General features: G+C 47.0%; 1 protein-coding gene across 1 annotated transcript in view; it reads left to right on the top strand.

Moving 5' to 3' along the window:
• The first annotated feature begins 5,646 nt into the window (after positions 1-5,646).
• Abcc12 (ATP binding cassette subfamily C member 12) overlaps positions 5,647-7,118 on the top strand; it is a 73,343-nt gene continuing 71,871 nt past the window's right edge. The window contains exon 1 of the mRNA XM_021220392.2: positions 5,647-5,749. The gene's annotated coding sequence lies outside the window, so the exon portion shown is untranslated. The remainder of the gene's footprint in view (positions 5,750-7,118) is intronic.

Genomic DNA, 7,118 nt, shown 5'->3' with positions numbered 1-7,118 from the left:
TTGTTGTTCCACCTACAGGGTTGCAGCCCCCTTCAGGTACTTGGGTACTTTCTCTAGTTCCTCCATTGGAGACCCTGTGTTCCATCCAGTAGCTGGAGTAAGGGACATTCTTAGAGGCAAAATGTTAATTGCCTTCATCTTTCCTTATTCTTCCTATTTAACTGGACTTTTCTGAGCTGCGTCTAGATCCAGACATTGTGATAGCTACTGTCTGGAAAATGTTCTTTATGAAAATCTTCCTAGTAGCTATGGTGCATGAAATGGGGGAAGTTCAGGAAAAGTTCAGGGTTGGAGCCAGTATAGAAAGAACGTTGATCTTGTAGACACCGTCTTTCCTTTGGCTTTTACTTCTGGCCACCTTCCTCTTTCCGGTGGCACCAAATGACCACAAGCTCCAGGATCATGGCCTACCAAGTTCAGAAATTCCCAGTCAAGGTTTCAAGGTAGGGTATTTTTTCCATTGGGTTAGCTCAGTCATATGCTCATCTCTGAACCAAGCATGTTAAGCTATTAGAGGTTGGTTTGCCAGGCCCAGTCATATCTTAACTCCTGTGCGGAAGGACAGGTTCAGCTCCAAGTCACATGGACTGAATGGAGAGGTTCCCTCTCTAGAATTGTGAGGCTTTCGCTATAAGCAGGCTATGGATGCTGGCAGGACCCTCAAGGGTGTTGATAGATATTGAAATAGAAAAAGAAATGATTTTCAACTTCTAGGCAGATCTCTAGGGGAAAAAAATGTGTCAAAGCATTTTTATTTGTTTTCAAATTATGATCACCAAGTTCCTCAAAATTCCACAAGAAAAACTAATCCAGTAAGCGAATAGTCTCGCACAGTTTTTCACAGTAGGATAGAGCTGCAGTTAAATGATACCCTGCCTTGGGAGTTTGATCTCTGGAGACACGACGTAAGCAGTAAGCAAGTCAGCAGGCAGTTCCAGAGCAGTGCCAGAAGGTGTCGACAAAGAGCTGCTTTGCTCCATAGAGCTCACTTGCCCAGCGGACTTGCAGATTCCCTAGAGCGGCAGCAAACATTTACTTAGATAAGAAGGATGGGGTCGGAAGAACGTTCAGTGCAGAAGGAACAGCTTTGCCCGAGGGCGATGCGATCCGAAGAACACGGTCTACACCGAAGGCGGGGAAATGTTCTCATCTTCTTCTGCCCGGAGGCGTCTCCAGTGACACCTGTTTCTCTTTGTGGGGTATTTTCTGGCTGTGAATGCCCATTTTTCTCTCTCAATAGCTATTTTCCCTGTAATTTTTTTTTCCCCCTTCAACCTTTTATTTCCTTTCGTTACTTTCCGAGTTCCAAAGAGCAATTGAAGGGCCCTTCTAGTGCCATCCCATCTGGCTTCTACCAGTCCAGAGATGTTAATAGAAAATATCTGTCCCTCCAGACCTACTTTGTAGCAATGGCCTCTGTACCAGAATGCCATCCCCAAACAGCCATCATCCTTCTTGCTTCCTACTGTCCTTCCCTGTCTTGCCATCAGGAAGCCCTCATGTTTTACTCAAGCTGGTCAGCAGATGGCAGGTTCTTCCTAGGAATGCAGGAAGGCTCCATAGACTCAAAACTGCAGTGATCTACACAGAATCCGCACAGAAAACACAGATCCCTGAGTCAGAGGATGGGAAAGAGGCTACTGTCACCGATCCACAGGACTCCACCTACCTCCCCAGCCCCGACCTCTTCCAGCAATCTCTATTTCTAGGCTTATTCTCAAAGTCAGCAGCAGTTAAATCACTCAGAGCAAATTTATTAAAGCCACTCTGCAGCCCAGGCTGATTTCAAACTTACTATGTGGTCCAAGCTGGCCTTGAACTTGTAGTCCTCCAGTTCTAACCTTTCGTGCGGTTGGGGTTATATGTATGGGCCACTATGTCGTTCTCGGAACAGAAGCAGTTTCCACCTATGTGATACTCTGATGCCAGCTCTTCGGACTGTCAAATTCTTACATAGGGCTGGGTCTGGTGGCAAGAGCCTTCAATCACAGCACTTGGGAGGCAGAGGCAGGCAGATCTCTTTGAGTTTGAGGCTAACCTGGTCTACAGAGTGAGTTCTAGGTCAGCCAGGGCTTGTCAGGAAAACAAAACAAAACAAAACTGAAATCCTAACACATTCCACACAGAGCCCCATTCTATCCCCTTGTCTCATCTAGATACTTTGTGAACTCCAGCTACACCGGAGTTAGAAGCAACCTTACAGATTACCAGTCTGAGAGCTGACCTGTCATCCACGTGTCTGTGGGCTAGAACAGAAAAAAAAAAAGTCATTATTTTCATTAATTAAAATTTAGCATTTTCCCTTTATCATAATGGAGATAATCAAATACATCATATTCATGACCCTCACGAGGATGGCGGCATCCATGGGCGTTCTCAAGCCTCATTTGGTTGTCCCAGTTTTCACGAACCTCACGTGTATCTATGCTTTGGACTTTTGGTGGTCATTAGACCCCCTTCTAGATTGTGTTGCTTAGAGCATCAACACAGTAGATTATGTTTCATAATATCCAGCCTTGTTTTTAACATAGCACTGTTTTAGTTTAATTGGTTATCTGCAATTCTACATATCATGTCTTGGACATTAAAAAAAAAAAACTATTTTGAAAATACATTGGAGAATCAAAGAGGCCCACGGCATGGGAACGGATGAATAATAACATTTATCTAATTCTGATAGAGGGGTCCTCACTCTGGCAGGAGGGGCGTCTTGCTCAGAACCCCATCACTGGCTTTGAACAGACTTGTCTGCAATTTGAATCTAAGACAGAAGAGGGAAGGACCAGAGGGACAGGCAATCATCCGATATGGGGGGGGGGTGGTAACTCTAAGGACCCATGTCCTGCTCCCAGGCTTCCCACTCTGTGTCAGCCACCCCTTCTGTCTGTAGCTGGGGGTTGGGCAGGGAGAGGTGAGGTGAGTGTCAGTCAGGGTTCCCCTTTCCAAGGCTAAATAAATAAATAAATAAATAAAGCCAGCTCCCAACTCTGCTCCATGGAGAACATTTTCCAGGGGCTGCTTAGCTTGCTACTGGGAATTTGCAGACACTGGCCCAGGACCTGGCCCTTTTATGGATAGTGTATCTAGCAGCTGACAAATCCTTTTATTTCAGACATCTTTGGGTTTAATATCTTTAGCTTAGCAATATACATTTAGAATTTTTAAAAGAATGAGAAAATATAGCGGTTTCTTTCTTTCTTTCCTTCCTTTCTTCCTTCCTTTTTTCTTTCTTTCCTTCCTTCTAATCTTGCTTTCTTCTGTTTTCCCTGCCTCCCTCCCTCCCTGTCTCCCTCCCTGCCTTCCTGCCTCTCTGCCTTCCTGCCTTCCTGTCTCCCTCCCTCCCTCCCTCCCTCCCTCCCTCTCTCCCTCCCTCCCTCTCTGCCTCCCTTCCTCCCTGCCTCCCTCTCCTCTCTTCTTTCATCCTAAGGTCTTGCTTTGTATCCCAGATTGGCCTCAAACTAATAATCTTCCTGCCTGGTTCAGTCCTTGGTGATATAGGAGTTTGCCACCATGCCAGGCTATAGCAGGGATGCCTGACTGTTCTTGTCATTCTGCAGTGCGTTCTCATCTCTCTCACTCCCCCAGGCGTGCTCGTTTATCTGAGCCTCTGCTCCCTGATCTTGGATGCGCTCAGATGCTGAGTGAGGTGGGAGCTCATCTCTTCTGCTCCTTTATTCAGAGACCTACACCTCCTCTCTGTATCATTCTGCTCCAGAATCTGACCTCAAGATCCAATGGATGTAGCACCAAAATACTGACTTAGTAGAAATCCATCTGTGCTTGGCCTTGAATGAAGACGGAGGCAAACTGGGCATCCTCCTTTGGCAAGCTTGCCATATCTGGGTCTGTTCGGAAGACTTTGAAAAGGAGTCTGGCTGGGCTTAGGAGGCATCCTGAGGCTTTTGTGAAGATCAAGCAAAGGGTTTTATAAATGTCATGCGATATTATTAGCAGCGATTTGCATTCATAGAGACGGGAGGGAGGCACTTGTAAAGAGAACCTGCCCACATCCAGCATGATCCTCTTGAAGTATCCATTTTACTGCCCAGTTGTCTGGTGGCCACATTTCCATCTCCCTTCAGGGCACGGAGGGAAACATCGGGTTTATTGCTGGCAGAGAAATGCAACCAAGTTTCTGCAGGAAATGTAGAAGCCAGAAACAGCCAGCAGAGGGAGGAATTGGCAGGGATAAGCAAAGCAGAGACCTGACAGGGCTTAAGTAGAGTGGGCCTCTGAGGTCTCTGGGGAACATGTTCCAAGACGCCCCAGTGGCTCAGCGCACCTGGCCCTGAGCCCTCTATTATTTGATGCTTGAAAAAAAAAAAAATTAGATGCAGGAGTTAGGCACAGTAAGAGAATAACGACAGTAAATAATAACAAGATGGAACAATTCATACATTGTAATAAAATTGCCAGCTCCACAGCTCTTGCACCTTGGGTCATGATTAAGCAAAATAAGGATCCCCCTGAACATAAGCACTGTGACTCTGTTGACAATTGATCTGAAGACTGAACCAGTTACTAAGTGGCTGACCGCCGTGATGTCTACAGTCAGGGTGGTCCAAGCTTTCTCACACTCTTCAGAATGGGCTCTAATAAAACAAAGTGTGAAACGTTTGCCCCTCGAGTCTTCCATCTAATATTTTCTGTTGACCTCCGGTAACTGAAATGCCAGAAAGCTAATCCACAGCAGGGCCACAGCAAGAGGTGTCCCTACAGGCTAGGGGTGCTTGGCAGAGGTCTCATGAGATGTCCAACAGTGCTTGAAGGTAGTTAAGGCGAACTGTTTCTAGGATGGCAGCTCTGGTCATTCTGAACCCATTTAAGACCACATTGCCTCCATCTACAACGTTGTGATTGGTTATCTGCTCTGGACAAAGGTACAAAAGCCATCAAAGAATCAGCTACACCCTTTGCCTCCAGGTATGTAGTGCTCACAGTAGAGTCATATGTACAAGAGTGAGCTGCTAATTATAGTCTCTGGCTGAGCATTTGTTTAGGGCAGGGGTGGGGGTTGGGGGTGCGGCTAACTCAATTTGTCAATTTGTCCCTTGATTTCTGATAAATGAATGAACTAAAATGGGAGTTTCTGTTTTGTAGGTTGGTTTCTTACTTCCTCTCAGCCCCTACAGTTGGTTTTTTTTTTTTTTTTTTTGGTTTTTCGAGGCAGGGTTTCTCTGTATAGCTCTGGCTATCCTGGAACTCACTTTGTAGACCAGGCCGGCCTTGAACTCAGAAATCCACCTGCCTCTATCTCCCAAGTGCTGGGATTAAAGGCATGCGCCACCACGCCCGGCCAGTTGTCTTTTTTTAATCAGGAACATGGGGCCAGAAATGTACAGGGCCTAGAGTGACAGTCAGGAGATGTAAGCATTGACCTCAGATGGGCTGACCTGTGCTAGAGTCACTGTGGGAGATCTCTGCTCTGTGATTTCACTATGCAACGGGATCAGGGTTGGAGGAAGACCCATGTCCTGATGGGCAGCGGTATGCTGTGACAGGCTGCAGGCAAGGCTAGGCCAGTATGCTTTGTGAGATTTAATGCTCACTGCAGGAGCCTGGTGTCCTACAGATCAGTCCTGGGATGGGGCAGTGCCCTTTAATGTGGGCCTGAGGGAATGTTGGCTCCCTCAGAATTCCCTCCTTAGGTGTGGTGGGAGTGGCAGTTGAATGGGGCAGTTGGAGAGGAGGGCTCCCAGCAGGTGGGACAAGGGAAAAGAAACCTGAGGTCCCTAGAGGAGGAAGCTAGGTAAGAAGGGCCAAGGACCTAAGGCTTCTGGTCACTCTTCCTCTCTATTTCATTCTAGGAACTTGTTCTTTCCCTGCACAGGTAAAGTTCATCTCTGTTGCAACTAGTGGCCCCTGTTTAGTCATGAGGGGCCTTTGTCATCCATCAGACTGCGCTGCACGTGTGTGACCTTGTCTGCCCCTGTAGGAAGAATCCCTGGCTTGGGGTTTCCAGAGATGAAAGCGGCCTGGGACAATTCTAGTTTTGGAGCCTTGTGAAATGTAAAGGAAAAAAATAGAAAGGAGACAGGATTTGGACATCTATGATGTAGAGAAGCCTACACTGAATAAGTTAGATCTTTCCGTCGTGCATGCGCCGTGTCTTAGTTGGAGGTTTCCATGCTGTGAGGAGACATCTTGTCCACAGCAACTTTTATAAAGGGAAACATCTAATTGGGGGCTGGCTTACCGTTTCAGAGGTTTAGTTCATCATTGTTACGGCAGGGAGCATGGCAGCTTGCGGGCAGACATGGTGCTGGGGAAGGAGTTCAGAGTTCTACATCTTGATCTGTAGGCAGTAGAAGGAGACTGTGTGCCAACTGGGCATAGCCTGAGCATAGGAGACCTCAAGGCCCGCCTCCACAATGACATTTCCTCCAACAAGGTCACACCCACTCCTTATGGGCCAAACATTCAAACACACGAGTCTGTGGGAGCCAAACCTATTCATACCACAACACACAGGCACACATGTGTGCTCACAGAGCACTGTTCACAATTTAACCAAAAGATTAATTTTTTTTTTCTGAAGGAAGATCTTGAATTCACATGGCATTACTATGTGGTTCTCACAGGCACAAAATGGGAGCTCTTTTCTTTGTTCAGTCATGGTAGACCATCTCTATGTTAGTGGGGACCTTCTTTGGAGATTCCACCACGAGCTACCATTTTTAGCCCTTTAGAGATGAGAAGACTTGAACAGACCCCCCCACCCCCACCCCGGCCTCTGTGCTGCTTATCTGTGGCCCCACCTTCCCTTGGTTCTCCTCCCATCAGCCCCCAAGTCTCATGCCAGTTTTTTTTTTGTCACTCAAGATTAATGCTGTGGGCTAGGTAACCACAGGGTGCTGGGGACAACCAAAATGGCTGAGCAGTAGAAGTGAGGGGCCGGATCTGAGGAAAGCCACCTAAAGGGTCTCCTCTGAACTGTGTGTAGGTAGCTCAGATCTTGAAGGAAGTTGGGGGGGGGGGTATGAGACATCAGATACTTTACGTTAATAATGGATTTATTGGTCTGGGGTGTAGCATAAAACCTTGGATTCAATACCTAGCACCAGAAAGTGAGATGGGAGAGAGAGACATGGAGGGAGAGAGGGAGAGGGAGAGGGAGA

Source organism: Mus pahari, chromosome 20, assembly GCF_900095145.1.
Source record: "Mus pahari chromosome 20, PAHARI_EIJ_v1.1, whole genome shotgun sequence".
Classification (NCBI taxonomy): Eukaryota; Metazoa; Chordata; class Mammalia; order Rodentia; family Muridae; genus Mus; species Mus pahari.
Note: the sequence above shows the minus strand (reverse complement) of the source record. Positions and strands in the feature narration are given on the sequence as shown.